We start from the raw sequence: 21,542 nt of genomic DNA on the forward strand, positions 1-21,542 counted from the left end.
AGACTAATACCAGATTATACTACAACCGTACCAATGGTTTGTCCAAATCCATTTAGGTTGTGAATGTTTACTTATACTTTATAAGGTACTGATGATATGATCTTCTGTGTGTCACCACACACCATATCATCTACAACATAAAGTATTAGACACATGCATATATCTAATAACATATATAATATGCATAGCATTTGCCCATATGATTCTCATTTAAAATATAAAGAATTAGAGTTAATACAAAAGTAATGCTTTTAGTACATAACCCTATCAGTCCAAAGTGTGCACAACATCAAACTTCTAAGTGGGAGCTACCAGTTCTGGAGGTATGACAGCTTCAGTTTTGTAGGTCAATGAAAATGGAGACTCGCCAGTTGACCGCCTGGGTGTAGTTCGATACGCCCGTAGGACCTTAGGCAGTTCTTCGACCCATAAACCTTTCGCCTCATCTAATTTACGCTTCATGTTATCCAAGATGACCCTGTTAGAGGCTTCAACTTAGCCATTGCCTTGTGGGTACCTTGGATTTGAGAACAGATGGGTGATGTAAAACTCCTCACACAGTTCAGCAACCAGTCCTCCAACGAACTGTTGCCTATTATCTGAAATGATAACTTTGGGTATGCCACACCTACAGACAATGTTGTTCCAAATGAACTTTCTGACTTCTTGTTCTCGAATGAAGATAAGAGGAACTACTTCTATCCACTTGGTGAAGTAATCCGTTGCGACCAGCAAGAATCTGACATTGCCAGGCGCAGGTGGTAAGGGTCCTACAATGTCAGTGCCCTACTGTGCTAATGGCTATGGAATAGCCAATGGGTGCAGTTCTGTTACTGGAGTATGGATAAGTGGAGCAAATCGTTGACACTTTTCGCACTTGCAGGCAAAAATTTGTGCATCCTTTTGTATATAAGGCCAAAAGTATCCTTGCATTAGGATCTTGAGAGCTAGAGTTCTGCCCCAAGCATGGTTGCCACAAATTCCTTTATGAACTTCTTGCATAACCTGTTCAACAAGCTCTGGGGAGAGACATCTGAGATGAGGTCCCAGAAAGAACTTATTGTTCAAATTGTCTCCTACGAGGGTGAATCTATGTATCTTTGCAAGCAGACACCTTGTTATACTCTTATCTTCAGGGAGTGTCCCTTCTTTGAAGTAGGACTTATATGGATCCATCCAAGTTAGAATAATGACTGGAACAACACAGACTGTTGTAACTGGGACCTGAATGCTAGATTTCTCCTAGAACTCGATAGGGATTGAACGAGACTCGCTATTTCCAAACATTGAGGCAACATATGCCAATGCATCTGCATGTCTATTAGCTGACCGAGGCAGCTGATAGAACTAAATGTTCTCAAACTTGCTATGCAGGCCCCTTACTAGTTCCAGGTATTTTGCCATTTGTTCATCCCTGGCCTCATACCCACCATCAACTTGAAAAACACCCAGCTGTGAGTCACTAAAAACTGTGAGGTGTGTCCCAGGCCCAGATCAAGAGCCATTATGAGGCCAGTAAGAGTGGCTTCATATTCTGCCTCGTTGTTGGAAGCATTCTAACCTAATCAGATGGATTTCTCCAGTCACATATTGTCAGAAGTGATTAACACAGCCCCAATTCCTGCGCCTTTGTCATTCAAAGATCCATCCACAAACAACCGCCACCTAGAGCTTAGCTCCCAGGGATCTAGATGATTTTCTGGAGATTCAGGCTGGATGCGATCATTTAAACTAGGGGTAGTTGAGTCGTACCCTGTGTAGGTCATTGGGAAATCTCCTAAGAATTCTGCTAGTGCCTGACCCTTCTCTGAGATTCTGGGGACGTAAATAATATCATATTCTGACAATTGCACAGACCATTTTGCTAGCCTCCCTAACTTGTTCGATCTTTCTAGAACTGACCGCAATTGGTACTCTGTGATTACTCTGATAGTGTGGAACTGGAAGTATGGTCGCAATTTCTCTGCTGCAAAAACAAGTGCTAGGGCCACTCTTTCGAGTTTTGGGTACCTTGTTTATGCTGGAAGAAGCGTGCAACTCAAAAATAGACAGGCTTTTCAACCTTTTTTCATCCACGTGTATTAGTACAGAGCTGATACCATAGTCAGATGAACAGAGATAAAGACCCAAGACCTCTCCATCAACTGGCTTGGAAAGGATTGGTGGTGCCCCCAAGTATGTTTTGAGTTGATCAAATACTTTCTGGCATTCTTTCATCCATGCAAATGAGGTATTCTTTCATAGTAACTGAAAGAGAGGTTTGCACTTATCTGAACTCTTGGAAATGAACCTGTTCAGAGCTGCTAACTTGCTCGTAACTTTTTGAACCTCTTTCATATTTTTAGGTGAGGGCATATCTAGGAGTGCCCAGATTTGATCTGGGTTTGCCTCAATTCCTCTTTTGGTAACTAGATACCCCAGAAACTTCCCTTATGAGACAGCGAAAGCACACTTTGCAGGGTTGAGCTTCATGTGATACTCCCTGAGAATATCGAATGCACGCTTCAGGTGGGAGAGATGATCTCCTTGTCTCAGGCTTTTGATCAAAATATCGTCTACATACACCTCCATAATGTCACCTATTAATCCTTTGAACATCTTGTTTAACAATCGCTAGTATGTAGCCCCTGTATTTTTCAGCCCGAACGGGATGACCTGATAGCAGTACAGGCCATCCTCGGTTGTGAAACTGGCATGCTTGTGGTCCTCTTCATGCAAGGGGATCTAGTTGTAACCAGACCACCCATTTATGAAAGGTAACAGTTCATGTCCAGCCGTTGCATCCACCAATTTATCAATTCGTGGCAGAGGGTAGCTGTCCTTCGGACATGTACGATTCAGATCCATGAAGTCGATACAGATTCTCCATGACCCATTTTTCTTTCTTACTGGGACAATATTAGAAATCCAAGTGGGAATATTGATTTCTCTGACAAATTTAGCTGCCTTTAGTTTTTCAACTTCGGCTTTTACAGCTTTGGATCTGTCAGCACCTATTTTCCTTGGTTTCTGCTTGACTACTACTACATCACTGCGGACATTGAGTCAGTGGCATGCCACATAGGGATCAATTCCTGGCATTTCTTCAAACGACCAAGCAAACACATCCTTCTGCTCTTGGAGGAACTGTATTAGAGCCATGCGCTCTTCAGAACTCAACATGGTGCGGATGAAAGTGGTTTTTGGCGAGCTGCCTCCCCCAATATCCATTTCTTCCAATAGCTCCAGTGAGGGGGGATCCTCTTTTTCTCTTGGGACCAGGTCCGGGATAGGGGGATCTAACTATAATTGCTATTTGGCTGGTGGCCCTACCTCCATTGGTTCAAAAGCGAGTGGGGACTACTTTGTTGCCAAAGCATAGCACATCATTGCAGCCACCTAATCTCCTCTGATTGTCTCAATTTTCCCATGATGTGGGAATTTAAGACATTGGTGATAGGTGCTGGCAACGGCTCTGAATCTGTGTAGCCAGGTCCTACCTAAAATCATGTGATATGGTGTGTTAGCTTTTACCACAATAAAATTTATGATAAGAGTTACCGGACCAGTGGCTACAGGTAACTAGATCTCCCCAACTGTGAGGGCTTTGTCCCTACTAAATCCATATAGGTTGGAGCTGGTGGCAACCATCTCTACATCTGGGATCTGCAACTTTTTGAATGCATCGTAATAGAGTACATCTCCTGAACTGCCTAAGTCCACCAATATGTGATGCAAATCATAATCCCCAAAAGGGAGTGTGAGAACCAGCGTATCCTCATGTGGGCTTCGGATGTTAATTCAATCAGCTTTAGTGAAAAGAATGAGCGGATTTTCTGGGGCACCACGTTGACCTGAGCCCCTATAGTCAGCTCGCTATTTATGACCCTCATCTGCTTGGCGATTCGCATTTGATATCGCGCACCCTTGTCAGTGACATATCCACTTCATTTACTTACTTTACCAGAAACCATATTTATCTGGAGTCGGCCGTTGAGCGTCCAATACCTGGGGGGTCCTGAACTGACGTGCTGATCTCCTCAGGTTGTACTGCATTTGCCTGTTTGTGTGCCACAAATTGCTTCAAATACCCCCTTTCAATCAGATCATGTAGTTCATTTTTCAGGGTCCTGCAGGCTCTGGTGTTGTGACCCTTACTCTTATGGAACTTGCAGTAGGTTCTTTGGTCTTTGGTACCTGGTACCCAGGGAACCTGGCTTAAGCGAAGCTGGCCATTTGTCGTAGCTCTGATTTTTTATCGAGTCCAGAACCTCATCTGGCATTTTGTTTAGAGGGGCGAAGTTTCTGTTCATTAAGGGAAGAGCTTTTTATACTCCTTCCACACATTGATTCTTCTATTGCTTTCTATCTGCACTACTAGTTACATTTTGGTATTGCCCTCTGGGCATTCGTCCCTTTGATGGGGATTCAGTCCTTTAGCAACCACGATTACGATCTCTCTTTGATTTTTGAGGGGAAAAATTTACATTCCCTTCTTAAGGAACTCTAGGAACTGTCCGACTAGTTTTTTTTTCGCTTCTTGACGTCTGTTCAGGACATCTTCTTCCCCCTGCATGAGTTTCAACCCTGTCAAGGAGTTCCTCTAAATCACGGGGTGGTTTCCTGGAAAGAGATCCGAATAAGGCATTGTTTTCATCCAACCCTTGTTTAAAAGCTATTATAGCAGTCTATTCATCACAAGACTCTATTTGGATTGAAATTTCCATGAACCATTGCATGTAGGATCTCAATGCTTCTCCATCCTTTTTCTTGATGTTGAACAGTGCATCGATCTGTTTAGGTTGATGTTTGTTGCATGAGTACCTGTCTATAAAGGTCTTAAATAGCTCTTCTGAGGACCTGATCTGACACTCAGGTAATCTATGGTACCACTGGAGCGTAGATCCAGACAAGGAGGCTTTGAATTCCTGACACATGACATGGTCATATCTTTCATATTGTCCCACAGTGGCACGATACCAGAATACGTGATCCATCGGATCTGACTTGCCACTAAAGACACTGAACTTCGGTTGTCTGTAACCACGGGGATATAGTTTCCTCATCACCCGCGATGCGAAAGGAGATCTGCCTGCCCCCATTATGGCGGATTGAACAAGGGAGTCTTGCATTTTTCTCCCCTTACCTGTCATCCGATACATCTGATGGATCAGGTCATTCTTCTTAGTTTCCCATGCAGCTTCTTTAGTATAATGCTTCTTGGTCTGAGCTTTTTTTCTATTTCGAGGGTCAACATCACGATCCTGGTCGGTTGACTCTAGTTCGGATGTTGTATCTAAGTCATCATCTGAGTTGTTGTATTCCGACTCAGATGTTTCGCATCGAGCTGGACCCCCATGCCTTGGGTTCTTTGCACGACCACCTTCTGGAAGTTTGTTATCATCGAGGGCAATGAGTGGCTCCTTCCCTATGTCAGATTGATACAGATGCCTCAGCAGCTGTACTTCTTGTTCAAGATTGCTCCTTTGTTGTTCCAGAGCCTTTACTACATGGCTTGCCTGAACATACTCTGGGTTGGTGAGGATAGCATTCTCACCATCTTGACGCTCCTCTTGAGCGTTATTCCTGGGGGTTGCACCAGGAATTGCTGGTGCGTCGGTGTTGGTCATGGGTCTTTGGAGGGGGTTGTTCGCATCGTGGTGACCAGCGTTGTCCCCCTCTTTAGGTGTCTCATGCTCTTCTTCTCTCACAGCGACTCTGCATGTGGTAGCGCCACCCTTTGTTTTCTTTGCTCCTGCCATCACAACAGTAAGATTTTTTAGGCTAAATTAATCGTTTGAAATGAGTATTTACCTATTTTCGTCCCCACAGACAGCACCACTAGATGTAGGGGATTTTTTGAGTTTTCCCTGATCTTCCTCTGTGCCTTATGATCTTGGAACCTTTGAATGAATGGAGATGGGATGAGATGATTGTGAGTTCAGGGTTGAACCATCTGACGGCTGCCTACGTATCTCCTTGTTTATTATGGAGAATAAAACCCTATATTGCATAGTTCCTAAGAGCGAAATCCCTCTGGTTTATATAGGAAGAGCTTTGAGAGTCCTAGGGTTAGGGCTGTCTTCACCGCTTGTGAGTTCCCTTCCCTCTTTGGACCTCTATCTTCCTATTAGGAATTCCCTCTTTATGGAAGGCTGAATCTAGACCATACTTTGTGAGAGGTAAGTTTTCTTGCTGATCATAATGTCCCATCGTGTATGGGAAGATTATATCTAAAAGGAAACTCCTAGGATATGTCTTCACGATTCCTTCCTTATCATCAAAGATCGCCATCTTCAGTTCCCTTCTGTTCAGGAACTGTCTACATCAGTTCCTAACGACTGGGTAATTGTTATGTTGGAAGGCGGTCAGCCATGTGCCTGGCACATGTCCACTAAACACTCGTGCTACACGAGATTACTTACTCACAGTTTTGATCCGATGGTCCTCGTCTCATTCGGACATCTATAGTCTCAGGTTATTTCCCATACACGTGTCATCTGTTAAGTAACGGGAAATCCCCCCTACAATACTTTTGACCCTTATACTAAATATAGAGATAAACCACTGTATCCCCAGAGACTAGTTGTGTCTAAAAAGGACGAGAATTTTGATGAGATTAGGGAAGTGTTTAAAAAGTTGACCTGGACACGCTAAGCTTCTAAAAGAGTTGTGCACCAAGAAGAGGAAAACCAACATACCCAACGAAGCCTTCTTAACTGAACAATATCCCTCTTTATCTGAACATAACAAAATTATCAAGTACCCTGGTCGTCCTACTGTATAATCCACCTTGGGAGATTACTTCATAACAACTACTCTATTAGACCTGGGGGCGAGTGTTAACTTACTCCCTTTTTATTTATATAAACAACTAGGTCTAACAAAACTTCAACCAACCAAAATGACTTTGTAGTTAGCCAATCATTCTATTAAGTACCCCAAGGGCATAGTTGACAATATTCTCGTTAAAGTTCAAGTCTTTTACTATCCAGCCGACTTCGTTATTCTTGACACAGAAGTTGCTCATGATTCCATTCCCATCATCTTAGGGTGTCCTTTCTTGGCAACCGCCAATGCCCAAATCAATTGTCAAGATGGCTCAATGAATCTTTCTTTTGGAAATCTTTCTGTGGAAGTTAACATATTTAGACAAAAGCAGGGACAACTAGGTTTGCCTATAGAAGGAGAAGTGAAGTCCATTGAGAGTTTTGTATATCACATTAGTGCTTCCAACGATCTCGTCCCCACACTAGTAGATACCCCTCTTATGGAAGAAGACAAAGATCACAATTTTGACTCCTTGAACATAACTGAAATAGAAAAGAATTTTCCACCCTGCTTTCTGACCCTATGAGAGATGGAGTAAATCTCACAATAGACGAGATAGATGAATACCATAATTATGTGGATGCGAACAACCTAGATGAAGAATTCGACGAGTTTCTAAGAGCCTGTGATGATCCACCCTCTTAAGAACTACCTAAAGAGCCACCTGATACCTTCATTTTCAGATGTGTGATAATACCAACCCATGCCACCAATAAGTTTTATGCTAAACCCACGCTCTCATTTTTTCCATTCCTTCCGTCTAAAACTTATCCATATCCCACATATTTTCCACAACCATCCATTTTCTCACGATCATTCACTTGGACACCCTTTCGTTCAAAGAAAAAGAAGAGAGTACACGCTCGATTAAGTTCTAGGTCTATTAGATTTCGCTCTCATTCCGCTAAGCCACATCGTAGGAAGTCTTGGTGCTTGATTCTATTTGGGGGTGCATTCCGTGTTAATTATTTATAGAAAGGCCCACAACTTTTTTGGTTGTTGATATATGGTAAGAGCATTGTACATATATATATTAGATAAAGTCTCAAGTATCTGACTTTAAAAGACCCAAGTTTTTGTACAATACCACCTTTCTGGAGTATAGGCCACAAAAATTTTCAAACTTAAAAAGAGTTTTCAAATTTTGTTTGGGGGTGGCGTATTTTGGTATTTCATTTCAAATCTTTTTGCCACCCTTTGCCTGTCATGTTTACTTTAGTAAAGTCCATGTTAGTTAGTACGTAACAGTGTAATTCTGTTACAGGTACTGCCAATTTTTGCCACATTTCTATGATAAATTCTTTCTTTATCTCTTTACACTTTGAGGACAAAGCGTTCGATTGTTTGGGAGTGGGATAGAAACATTTGCAAAAATTAGGCACTTTTAGGATGTAAATTACGCACTTTTCTTTATAAATTGTTAAAAATCATAAAAATTAGTTAGTTACATAATTTAATTGTGTTATTGAATTATTTCATGAACCCCTTTCTTTCAAATTGTTTGGGGGTGGTATATTTAATTTTAGCACATTGTACGTTCACGTATTAAAATTGCATGTATAAATATCGAAATATAGAATCCATAGGCCTTGTTGATTTTATTGGGATTCATAATGTAATTAGGTACCTTAATTTCATGAAATTCACTATTTCATGGAATTTCGGGAGCTAATCCGATAGGAGCCACGATAGGCGCATACTTGATTTGTGAACGTATGGTATTATTTTATTTTTGTTAGAGTCCGCTTATGTCCCAAGTGCTATTTATTATTTCATGTTATCCCCATAACGGGTGGAACTCATATAGGAATTGTGTCTGTTTTTCTTTACATATATTAGTATGTTCTAAATTTGTTTTGCAGGTGCTCTAAAATTTTCACGCGTTTCCATGATATTTTCTATCCTTCTTATTTCTATACTTTGAGAACAAAGCATGTTTTTGTTTGGGGGTGGCATAGAAACACGCGTAATTTAAGGCACCTATTATGATATATATATAATATGCACTTACTTTTTAGTAAAAAATTAAAAAAATATAAATAAAAAGTATTTATATTATGCACTTAAGAATATTGGTATTGTTTCTTTTTCTGTGATGATAGTAGTCTAGAAGTTTCACGTTAGCTCTTAAATTATAATAGTTTTTCGAAACTTAGGTTAATATGTAAGTAATAATCATTGCAACTTTCCATAAATATATTGCATGAGCATCTATGTTTGTATTGGCAGTAAGTTTCTGAAATCTAGGTTAGTATTCTTATTCTACAAAACCTGTGATAATATAGCCTAAAAGCCTTATATGAGTGAAATATTTGAGTAATGACACAAGGAATAAGTAAATTCCAAATAGAGAAATCACACATCCACTTGCTTGATCACTATACCATATCCTAAGCGAGAATTTAGGCCCTTTTTGGATCGATATAACCAGAAATTCAAATCTATATAAAATTATTTTCCACTAGTCGCCCCTCTGAGCCTTTCTTTAGCCTTTTCATAAACCACAAATCCTTGACCCTTTTATAAAAACAAAATAAAAAGAAAATCAGCCTACCCATTTTTGAATGAGTTTGAGAAGTAGGACGAAATGGAATAAAGAAAAAAGAAAGACCTGTGGAAAACCAAGAATTTGTTAGTTGTTCTAAATAAGAAAAGAAAATTTACATTCAAAGAAAAGAAAAAAATAATAATAAATAAAATAAAAGTTAGAATTCCAAAAACATAATCAAAAGGAGTCAAAAGCCAAAGAAAAAAAAAAAAAAAATAGCTAAGGATGGAAACAAAGTGTAGAAGCAAAGTAAGAACAAGGTTTTCTCTAGTTACATAATATGAAGACCCTATTTTCTTAAACTTGTCCTTTTTGAATATCTATTTCCTCCTTTCTTAAACCATCACTTAATCCCCGCAACACCTAATAAAGACCTCTAGCTCAATTAGGATTAGGTTGGTGTGATAGTAAGTAGCAGATGTGTTTGATTGACTTCGGCTCCCTTTTATGTCATTGAGATTGTGAGGAAAAGTGTGCCCACTGCACACTGGAGTGAGCGAAACTTGAGTGGAAAAATCAGAGTATTTTTGTCTTGACATATTTGTGAGGACCCACTTAAGGACGTTATTCCAAAGTTTCATAAACGGATCTGTTATTGCATTTCATAGCATAGTTCATTATATATATATATATATTTATACATAGATGATTGATTAATATGAACGTATTAGCTTAGGTTTCAAATTGATTATTTTTTATTCATTGCTAGTGAGATGTATAGATATCTGAGAATAAATAAGGAAACATTAATTTTATTTCTTAAGTTGTTGTAGTATAAATGAAGTTTGTGAGTACCTTCTCTAGAAAACTCTCGCGAGGCTATAACTCATCAATTAGGGAATTTTTAGTGGTTTAAGACCTTATTGCATATTGTCAAGCAGTCATACTCAGAAAACGAGAGTAGTTAGGAATACTTTTTTGGTCACTTATTTTAATTTCACATATTTACTTGAGGACAAGAAAAATGCTATTTGGGGGTGGTTTGATAAGAGCTCAAAATTATAGTTTCAACCCCTTAATAGTATTATATTTAGGCCAATTATATTTATAATAAATAAGAGTTAGTAATGTTTACGTGTTTTTGTGTATTTCAGGTCTTGAAATCAATTATGTGAAGAAATACATCACTTTTGCAAGAGAAAGACGTCAAATTGATTGCTAGAGAAATTATATGATTAAAGCCAAAGTTTCAAGGAGAAAAAACATTTTTAAAGCCAAGTCAAAGCTGAAAAGTCAAAGTCAACGCGGGTAGAAAAAGAGCAGAAAAGTCAACAGAACTTCTGCATGTTGTAGCTTTGGACTCAGACCTCGGAATTGGGCCTATTATATATCAAAACGATCGGCTCGGAAAGAGCTTTCTAATAGTTTAAGCGTTGATCCAATCAGAGTAGTAAAATTAGATAAAAATAGTTTAAGTAATTAGGTTTTGGGCTTGATTTAGTGGCCCAAAACACAGCTCCAAAACCCATGCACGAAATTGTAAACCTAACCCTCTCCTATATATTTGGCTACTCCCCTCTTTAGTTTAGTTGTAAATTAGGGTTCTCTCTCTCTCCCCTTTTTTTAGTTTATTATAGTTTAAATAATTAGGGTTTATAATTGTAGCCTCTATAAAACCTCCATTAAAATGCTTTCAAGTTATTATTATTATTTAATTCAATTGCTTCTCTTTCTATTATGTCTTTTTTCATTATTTTGTTCATGATAGTCCCATGAATCAAAGCGAAACTCCCATTAGATGGAGTTTGAATGAAGCTTTGAGAGGACTTGATTTGTTATTATAGATTTGTTGTTTAGGATTTTAAGTTTAGGTTTTTCTTGACTTAGAGATAAGAAGAGTTTAACCTAAACTAGATAATAGTGAGTCTGCCATGAGAATAGGAACAAGCTTTCTCTCATGCTAATTAGTTTATGACTAGAGATAGTATAAAGCAATTAGGGATCATTAAAGGTCTAGTCTTTATATTTTAACCTTGTGGGAGAATATCTAGACTAGGGTTTTCTATACAAATCTATGCTAATATGTTAATAAATTAAAAAGTGGATTTCAATCTCTCTCTATTCTTCTCCATATTTTATTCAAATCTTATTCAATTGCTTTAATTAAATTAGTATAAATTAAATTTATATATTTAGTTTCGTAGTATAAATTCACGTCCATAAATATTGCTCTCGCCATCACTACATCATAACAGGCTATTTGCAACGGCAAAAAACCGTTGCTAATAATTTTCGCAACGATTTTTAAGTGTTGCAAATATGGTGTGGGTAAAGTGTTGGAAATGTTTGCAACGGTTAATAAGCGTTGCAAACTGAAATTTCCAACGCTTATTAACCGTTGTAAGAAAAACTTTCCAACAGTTTTTAAGTGTTGCAAATATTATTTGTAACGCTTGTTTATGCATGTTTCGTACAAAATTTTAGCAACGTTTTTAAATTTGTAACGGTTATGAACCGTTACTAATAGGTTACAAATAAAAAAAAATCTCATATTTTGTAGCAACCAGCTAAACCTGCCCCATTTTATTAGGACGCACTTAACCAAAAATAACACTACTCATTTCCATATTGAAACAAACATCTCAATTCCATGATAAAGTCCCCATTGTCTTTTCATACCATTTGACAAGTAAATAATAGCAAAACACAAGCAAAAGACTGGAAAAAAAAAAATAGGATATTCGTTAAACCATGTATGCAATATAACTTCAAAATATTTTCTAAGAGTTACAAATTCATATTTACAAATAAAGGTTACATATTCAATACGATTTTCCAAGCAATCTCGAATCATTGCAATACCAAGTATTGGTAATGGCGTCACTCACTATAAATCTATGCTAGCATGTTAAGAAATTAAAAAGTAGATTTCAATCTCTCTCTATTCTTCTCCATATTTTATTCAAGTCATATTCAATTGCTTTAATTAAATTAGTATAAGTTAAATTCATATATTTAGTTTCATAGTATAAATTCACATCCATAAATATTGCTCTCACCATTGTTTCTTTGTGTTTGATTAGTTGAATTCGTTTAAGTCTAGAGAGTTAAGAGTGGAACGATTCCGTACTGTATATATTGCATGAATATACATGTGAGAGTAGAAAATAAATAATTGATAACGTAAGAATAAGTTAGAGAAATCTAGTGTTGTTTTTTACATTTATCAGTAGTGTAGGATTTCTTCTTAGTTACAGTTGGGCGATGGGGGTGTATTATGCTTTCTCAATATTTTTATGTGACTCCGATCTCATTGGAATGCATCCGATTAAACTATTGTTAGCATTAACATGGGCGTTCCTTTTACATCTTTTGGCGGAAAAGCGGATGTCAATTGCCAAGACTAAAAGACTGATCCATCTCCGTTCCCATTACGCAATTTTGGTTTTTTTGAAAGTACATATCGCGGTTTGCTACCTGTCATTAGTTGTGTCCTTGGTTACATCTTCTGAATTTATGGCTTGTGAAGTTTTGGGCATAATTTGTGTGCTTGTAATTAGCAGTGGCCTTCAGTTTATGCAACATGTCTTTAGTGATCGCAAAGAATATTATGTCCGTTGACTTGAAGTGAGATGAGTTTAGTACGCATTGAAGAAGATTGGGCAGAATTTAGAGGGTTAACTAGAAGAGCGCGGGATGCGCATGTTGCCAACAGATTCTTCCAGGCCACAGGGTTTAGATACTTAAGTGATGGTCTTGTAGCAGAATGATGGAGATGATGGAGTGTTAGGCTAATAGTTTGTTCTGGTAATCATAGATGGATATAGGGGGGGGGGGCGGTCGCACCCCCTGAGATTAGAAAAGCTCTACTACCACATAACTAATTGCCTAGAAAAATCTTCAAACTATAAGGACTCGCATCTCTAAATTATTTTGCAAACTTCCATTGCCGCACTACCAAAATTTTCACAGTAAGAAATTTTCACAACTAAATGAAAGGGGACATGCTCCAATGTGGTTATTGGGAACGCATAATTCAAATCTCTAATATTATGGGGCTATCAAGTCTTGAACTTATGGGTTCTAATTTTGGGAGTTATAGATGTATGATATTAACTTGCTATATAGATTGAAAACTGAAGTGTTCATCAATTTAGTATGAAGTTGTGAGAGAATGCATTCTCTTTCAATAGAACTAGTTGCTAATTGAATTAACTTTATAACCATCTCCTGTGTGCTTGTTTGCTTGTAAGTCGGCTCGAAACTTCTTAGTTGTGACTTGATTTCTGACAAAAAGCTTGGCTAGAATCTAAAAACTTTGGGACTAACTATAGAGTCCTGGAGATGATTGTGTCTGCAATCTTGTTGGCCATCGGAGTTTAAACCTTGTATGAGATAAAAAAAAAAAAAAAAAAAAAAATGACGTAAAAATTGATCAAACCTTTTTGAGTTATCAAATCTAGGATAGTGAGGTCGGGAGTTCAATCTAGCCATCTAGGTCAAGGAATAATGCAGAGCGGGGATGCCTTGACATTGTTTGCTTCCTGATTCATATTTGATGCAAACAAATAGATTGACAGTAACAAAAAGGTGTAAGAAGCAGAGTACATTTCTGAGAATGCAGTTGTGTGAATGAATGTACAAAATTACACTACTATTCCATTAACTCTTAACTCTGAAATAAAATTATTTGTGTATGCATTTTGCACTATTTTCCTCCTCGTTACTGCCCAATTTCTCCAAAAGCTCACTTGTCACCTTCACTGCGTCGGTGCCTCCTCTTTTACTTTGTCATTGGTCTCCTCAGTAAACCACTCGCCCAAAACCTCATGATTTCTCTGATTCTTCTTATTCTCCTAACCTGAAACACATTTGTAGTGGAATCATTAAAAGACCGCTCACATTCTAAATACACATCAATAGGTATGTATTAATATTATGTTATGCAAGGCGAATATTTGGGCATGGCAAATAGAATGAAACCAATAATACGGGCTCGAATTGCTCGAATTAATTTCCACCTTGATGGAACACCAATCTCCCCTTCTTTACTTACAGTTCAATATGTCGGATGGTATTGTCTCTCCTCAATATGTTTAAAGGTAATTTGTAGTTTTGGGGAACTAATATGTTTTGAGGAATTGCTCTCATAGTAGAAAAGTAATTTGTTTGATTTGTTCCGAGGAACTGCTCTCATATTAGAAAGGCAACGTGTTTAATTTGTTGGATGGTATTGTCTGTTTCAATATATGTTTAAAGGTTATCATGAGTTTTGCTCTAGCTATCAATCAGGTCACTTTACATATATCAAAGTCGTTCTACACATATCTTATCTCTACTAGCCACTTTGGCCAGGCTTGCTACATTTATAGTAGAAGAGGATCTTTTTTATTTAAAGGTAAATTCTTGATTCGGCCATGATAATTGCACATTATGCTCCAACCGGCCACACCTTTTTATTTTGACATTTTCAACGGGTTTTTTACTCTTTTGCCCTTCCTTACAACACTCTCTTTCCTCCTGCCATACTCTTTCTCCTCTACAACACTCTCTCTCTCTCTCTCTCATTTTGTACTTGTGATGTTGGCATGCACAGTTATAGTTACCCGTTAGATTTTCTTTGCTATACGTACTAGCGATTTATGACTGTTGGATTTTGACCCACATAAATAAAAAAACATAGCAATCATTTATACCATTAGAATTAGTTATTGTGGGAATCAGGGAGTAGCAATTTATTGATCTACTATTAGCAACTGTTTCGTAGTGTTTGTTGCACGGACATGAAACAACTCTTTCCTTGATTTTTGTGCCAACCTCAAAACGTTATTACAAAACTCCAAAGCTTCCTGTTTTTTACTTCTTCTTCTTGATTATCCTCTCTTTCTTGATTTTTGTAAGGTTTTTCATGGAGGACAATAACACAAATCTCGATAATAGATTTTTCTAAGGTTCTTCTTCTTGAGTATCCTCTCCTTCTAAGGTTCTCATTGTTTATTGATATATTTTGAATTTTGTTTTGTTGTTTTCAATGTTGGTTTATTTCTAGGTAGTGTTGGGTTTGCTTTTACATAGTAGTGTATAGATTTTTTTAAGGTTTCCATGGTCATGTTTACCATTTCCATGTTGATTTTGTTCTTGTTGCATGGAGTGAAGAAGTATATAACGGGTGAGGTGAAATTGAGAGTGTTTGATGTGTATATTCTCTTTGAAGAATTCATGTGTCTTGTGAAAGGTGTGTCATCGCGCATGAAATTGAGTTTTTCTATGATGTACTTGATGAATAAATCCCTTTGTAGATCGATGAAAAAATTGACTGCTTAAACATGATTAAAAAGCAGAATAAGACAAATGTACAGTCATTGTGGTGCCCTTGGACACAATAGTGCAAACATGCACAACAGTCGTTGTGCAGTGCCCTTGGATTGACTTTTCAGCCTAGTTCCGCCAGGTTTTAGTAATGAAGACTTTATTGGATGTCACCATCAGCGACACTTACATGTACTGTCAATAACTTGTGTTTTTTTAAAATCTGACTTCCACTTAGAAGATGTTATTGGTTTTAACTTATGATTTTCACAGCTCATCTTATGGTGTTTTGGGAGTATGTTTCACTGTATATGTTTGGGAATGCATGAATTGATGTAATGGTATTTTGTGGTTTGTGAAGTGGCCGGTTTAGCGTGCTTGAGTGTCAGCACAACAATTGTTAATGGTCACCTGTTTTGTTTGTGATTATATCAGTGTTGTTGTTTATAAGGAGAGAAATGAAAGAGAAATATGTAGGGAAACTCAATGACATAAGTTGTATTTAGCATTCACAAAGCTGGGCTGGACGTGCCATTCTAAAGTGGGATAACTGCCATCCTATGATGTATGATACATCGGCAACTGAAGCCATAAACAAGCACACAATTAAGACTATCAGGTTGACTTAAATATACACCCATAACTTATGTACACAATAATATTATCCAATAACAAATGAAACAAAAGTTAACTTTTATAAGTTTATCCAATACCAAGTAAAGCAAAAGTGTAGCATTATTTAATAACACATACTGAAGTTGAAAAGTAGTAATTGACATTCTAAACTGTATCGTATATCAGCAATCCTAAATACCTTCTTCATCATTGTTCCCCCTACTTCTCAGTACCATATTCACCAGTGTTCCCACCCTGCTCAATTATAGCTTGAGCATTGTTCCCCACTTGTTGAAGATTCTCTTGGGTAATGTCTACCTCCTTTTGAGTACCATATAGCCAAAAAAGGGTTATAGTCTACATCATTGTTGATGTTCAATATTTAAAAAGTTTTTCTTATACAAATAGCCAAAAACATTTTTGTAAAATTGACCGGAATTCGCAGTTGTTGATGGTTAGTACCCTAAAATATGTGTGTACATAGATAAAGTGGTGAGATGAAAAATCTAGTTTGGGTAGGAAAAATGTTTGCCACGTGTTCGGTACGGTACGATAGCATTTATTATTTGCCTAACGGTTGAAGAAATTATGGGTTTTTTACCTTTAACTGGCACATGTCACTAGTAATATGTGTGTGCTATAAGGAATGTTCAGTATCCATTTTCCGACCAAAAAAACCACCCAAATTGAAACCCTTGAAACCCTAATTTTCCGACCATTTCCAATTTTTCAAAAATGCGGAAGCTTAATTTGATGTGTTGTATGTCACTTGATAAAATGCATAAACTGTTCAAGACATTCACTACTGAAGAAAAGGAAGATTTCGAGAAGTCTTGCTTTGGGAAGTTCTTAAACATTGACGAGAGAATGCACACCACCACTACTTGTCTATGTTGTATGTGTATTTGAACTTGGTTTTTTTAACCTAATTGCATAATCCTAGCTGTCTGTTTAATACATTTTATGGGTATTGATAAGATTAAAAACAATTATCTTACTACTATTAATGCTAAGAACACTAATAATATGCAAGACTACATATTCTTACGTTTATATCAATATTTCTACTCTCAATATGATATTGCAATATAACAAAAGTAAAGATTCGTTCCACTCTTAATTGTTCAAGAACATAAGCGAATTCAACGAATGGAAAACAAGGAAACAACGGTGAGAGTAATGATTGTGAATTTAACTAATATGATGATATTTGGTTTGAACTACTACTAAATTAAACTAAAACAAGTAAATATATATTAACTATTTGGATATGGAGAAGAAAGAGATAATTCTAAATCTACCTTGATGTTTTCCTAACATGCCAATATATATTCAAACCCTATTTTGCATAGTTCCTAAGAGTGAATCCCTATGGTTTATATAGGAAAAGCTACGAGAGACCTAGGGTTAGGACTGTCCTCACCGCTTATGAGTTTCCTTCCATCTTTGGACTCTGCCTTCCTATTAGGATTCCTCTCCTTATGGAAGTCTGAATCTATACCATATCTTATGAGAGGTAAGTTTCCTTGTTGATCATAATATCCTAACATGTATGGCTAGATTATATCTAAAAGGTAACTCCTAAGATATGTCATCACGATTTCTTCCTTATCATCAGAGATCGCCATCTGATCTTCAGTTTTCTTCTATTCAGGAACTGTATATATCAGTTCCTAACAACTTGGAGAATTGTCATACTTAGAGGTGGTCAACCACGTGCCTAGCACATGTCCACTAAACACTCGTGATAAGCACGAGGTCACTTATTCACAGAACTGATCCTATGGTCCTCATCTCATTATGGACATCTATAGTCTTAGATTATTTTCCATACACATGTCATCTGTTCAATGACGGGAAATCCCCCTTACAATAGAGTTGTTGAGAAAACACTAGTCTTTATATTTTCACATAAGGTGCAAACATAAAGACTAGACCTTTAATGGTCCCTAATCATTTATGGTATCTATAGTCATAACTAATTAGCATGAGAGAAAGTTTGTTCTCATTCTCATGGCAAACTCACTATTATCTAGTCTAGGTTATTAACTCTCCTTATTTCTAGATAGAGAAAAAAATAGACTTGAAGCTCTAAATTAAATAATAACTTTATACTAACAAATCAAGTCATCATCAAAGCTTCATTCAAACCCCCTCTAATGGAGGTTTAACTTTGATTTATAGGACTATCATGAATAAAATAATAAGAATAAGACATTGAAATAATAATCTTGTATAAAAAATAATAACTTGAGTGTTTAATGGAGTTGGAGGCTAAAAAGCATAAAACCTAAATTATATTAACTAATGGGGATGAAGATAGATTATAACACCCCGTCTTTTATTTTATTTTTCCTAATAATAATAAAGATAATAATAATAATAATGTGTAATAGATAAAATAGATATAGGATATCCAGTAGTCACGGATAAAAGCCCGTAAATAACTAGATAAGAGTTATCCCTTTTTTTTAGAAGTTTTAAAAACTAGAAAATAAAGTTTCTCACGTAGAGTTTTTGGGGAAAAAAAACGAGAGTTTGAAAAAAAAAAAAAAAAAAAAAAAAGAGGAGAGTTTTACTGAGAGGAAAAAAAAGGGGGGTTTGAACAAGAAAGATCGTCCAGTTTCGCGCGACGGTCGACTTCAGTCTTTGGGGGTTTTCTGCTTAAGGAAAGCGGTTCGGTTTATAACAGTGAGTAGTCTGAAGTTTTTTTTCTGTTATATGTGTTTATGCTATTCATCCCAGTAATACTGTTTTCCAGAATTGAGATAGTGTAAACCCCTTTAATGGTGACGACTGATTTATACGACTGTGGCAGTACCACAGTATGTAAAAACTCTGTTAAGGGTTTGTTAGATACTATTTTGAAGTACTACATTAAATAAATTCTGACGAATTTGAAGCCTTGACAATGGTTGTTACTGGCGTCGTCACCAGAACCCAAATCACCCAAATCGTCCTGTTTTGTGTTGGTTGAAAGAAATTGTTTTGTTGGAATTTTTGTTGTGATGTTATACTGTTAGTTTGAATTGATTGTTGATGTTTGATGTTTAGTTTGAATTGGATTGTTGATGTTTGATTGTGCACTGGAGAGTGCGAAGTTGAAGCTCGGGAATAGGGCGTTAATGGAGGCCGAAATATAGATCCAGTTTTGAGGGAGGAATTGGGGAATCAAGGAAGTGGGTTTTTGTATGAACTAAAGAAGTAGGGGTTTTGATGTAGGTTATTTTCGAGTAGATTAGAAGTGTTGAGGGTTGGAAATTGGTGGTGGCGGATTGAGGGAGAGAGCTGATGGCGTTGGTGAGGGAGACGACCCTTGGTTGGGTTTGAGATTGGGCCGAATCCCTTATAGTGTTGGTTAGGTAACACCTACAAGTCTTATTGGATGGCCGGTGGTGGCTGGAGTGGAGGAGAGGTGCTGGAGGAAGAAGAAGATGAACAGTAAAGTCTGATTTGGGCTTGGGCCCGAAAATCGTGGGTTGGGCTTAGGCTTTAAATTTTTGATTTTCTATTTTTGACTTAAATTAGACTATGGGCCCTAGTGCTTTGGGCTTTTGGGTTTTTGGAGTTTAGGTTAGGTTGACCAATATAGACTGTTGACCAGAGTGGACTATGACTTTGACTGTTGACCAGAGTGGACTTTGACTTTGACTTTGACCAGAGTTGACTTTGACCAGTTGACTCGAAAATTTGACTTTTTCCTAAAATTATGATTAGGTCTATTAGGATAAGTCTAGGACTACTAGCATGTTTGACTTAGGCTAGGACCTTTATAAATATACTTGTGTACGTGTATTTATTGCTTTGTGATTTTTCAGTCTTTTACGATACACAACGTTCTGACACTTATACATTCATGAAATTAATAACGCATAAACCAAAAATAATTGAATCAAGATATTCCTACGTTCTCTGAAATAATCTATGCAATAAAATACAATAATGCGTAAACAAAACTTACCGCACCCTTTTAGAACTCTCCACGCCTCAAGTTTTGGAATTGAGTTTTATGACTGATGATGTTATATGTTAGGTGGGCATTTATTGAATGTGCCATAAATGGCCCGTTAGTGTTATATAAGGGTATTCATTGAATGTGTCATGAATGACCCGGGTATTCATTGAATGTGCCATGAATGACCAGATTGTAGTGGACTTCCCTAAAGAGGAACTAAGGTATTCGCCTTGCGGGTTAGTTGTATTCCTTGAGTGTACATGAATGTAGGATTGGGTATTCCTTGAATGTGGCAGGAATGACCCAGGGCATTCATTGAATGTGCCATGAATGGCCCGTTAGTGATATGATAGGTATTCCTTGAATGTGGCGGGAATGACCTAAGGTATTCATTGAATGTGGCATGAATGACCTGAGTTTTTGTGCCCAAAGAGGCTGTGAAATATGTGTATGAAAGCCCAGAGATGGCTATGATATTGTGGTATTCGGTGGGAGAGAGGCACACAGGAATGTGTGATTTGGCAAATGTGTGGAGTGCAAATCGTGGAGTAGGTACTAAAGGGTGGGTGTATAAGAAAAGTAATTGATTAATTGATAAGAGAAATGGATTTGTTTATACGAGTGTGCTTTGGGTTTACCTTTGAATACATATAGAATATCTACATATGTTATATATACAAGTTCTAACTTTCTTTTGCAGGAGGGTAGGACTTAATAATATTTTGTCTTGGGACGGGTCCTACCCTTATACTGGCCGACATCGGTAAAGTGTAATTCAATTATTTAGATATTAAAAGGAGTTATTTATTAATAAAATGGAAGTTAATAAAATGGAAGTTTTGCTTGAGAAGAAACTATGCGGTTGAGATGACTGGAACTACCGCCTTCCAAGCCGAGAATGATTAGGTTATGATAGATTTAAAGTGTTAGTTGGATAAGTAAAGTTTGAAATGTTTATATGTATTTAGTCTACTCATACCAGCAAATTTAATTTGCTGACCCATGTTTTCTTTGTTTTGGCAACGTGGGTGTGTTCTTGGGAACATAGGTGGAAGGCAGTGGAATCGCGGCGTGTGATTGGGATTCGTGCCTGGAGCAGTCCGTTAGTTTTCTTTTAGGTCTGATTCTTTATTGGAAGGATGTAATAACGTAGTTTACCTTTTTCATAGCATGAGAACATGGTAGTGAGGAATTTTATTCTGAGAGTTTGTTTGATATTTTATTTGGAAGGATGTTATCTTAATAAAGAAGTTGTGGATAATTATTGGGATTATTTTAATTTAAGTTGATTCTTTTATGACATGGCTGTTAGGGTTTTGTATGTGTAGTATCTCCTGTCATAGTCTGGGTTCCTAAACAAGTGAA

At 37.2% G+C, this 21,542-nt stretch overlaps 1 long non-coding RNA gene across 1 annotated transcript; it reads left to right on the forward strand.

Annotated features, from left to right (window-relative positions):
• Window positions 1-18,741: 18,741 nt before the first annotated feature.
• Window positions 18,742-21,475, forward strand: LOC147487526 (uncharacterized). Its single transcript, XR_015201235.1, has 2 exons — window positions 18,742-18,913; window positions 21,226-21,475. It is a non-coding gene; the product is annotated as an uncharacterized LOC147487526 (long non-coding RNA).
• The last annotated feature ends 67 nt before the right edge of the window (window positions 21,476-21,542 follow it).

This window comes from Coptis chinensis, chromosome 7 (genome assembly GCF_015680905.1).
Source record: "Coptis chinensis isolate HL-2020 chromosome 7, ASM1568090v1, whole genome shotgun sequence".
Classification (NCBI taxonomy): Eukaryota; Viridiplantae; Streptophyta; class Magnoliopsida; order Ranunculales; family Ranunculaceae; genus Coptis; species Coptis chinensis.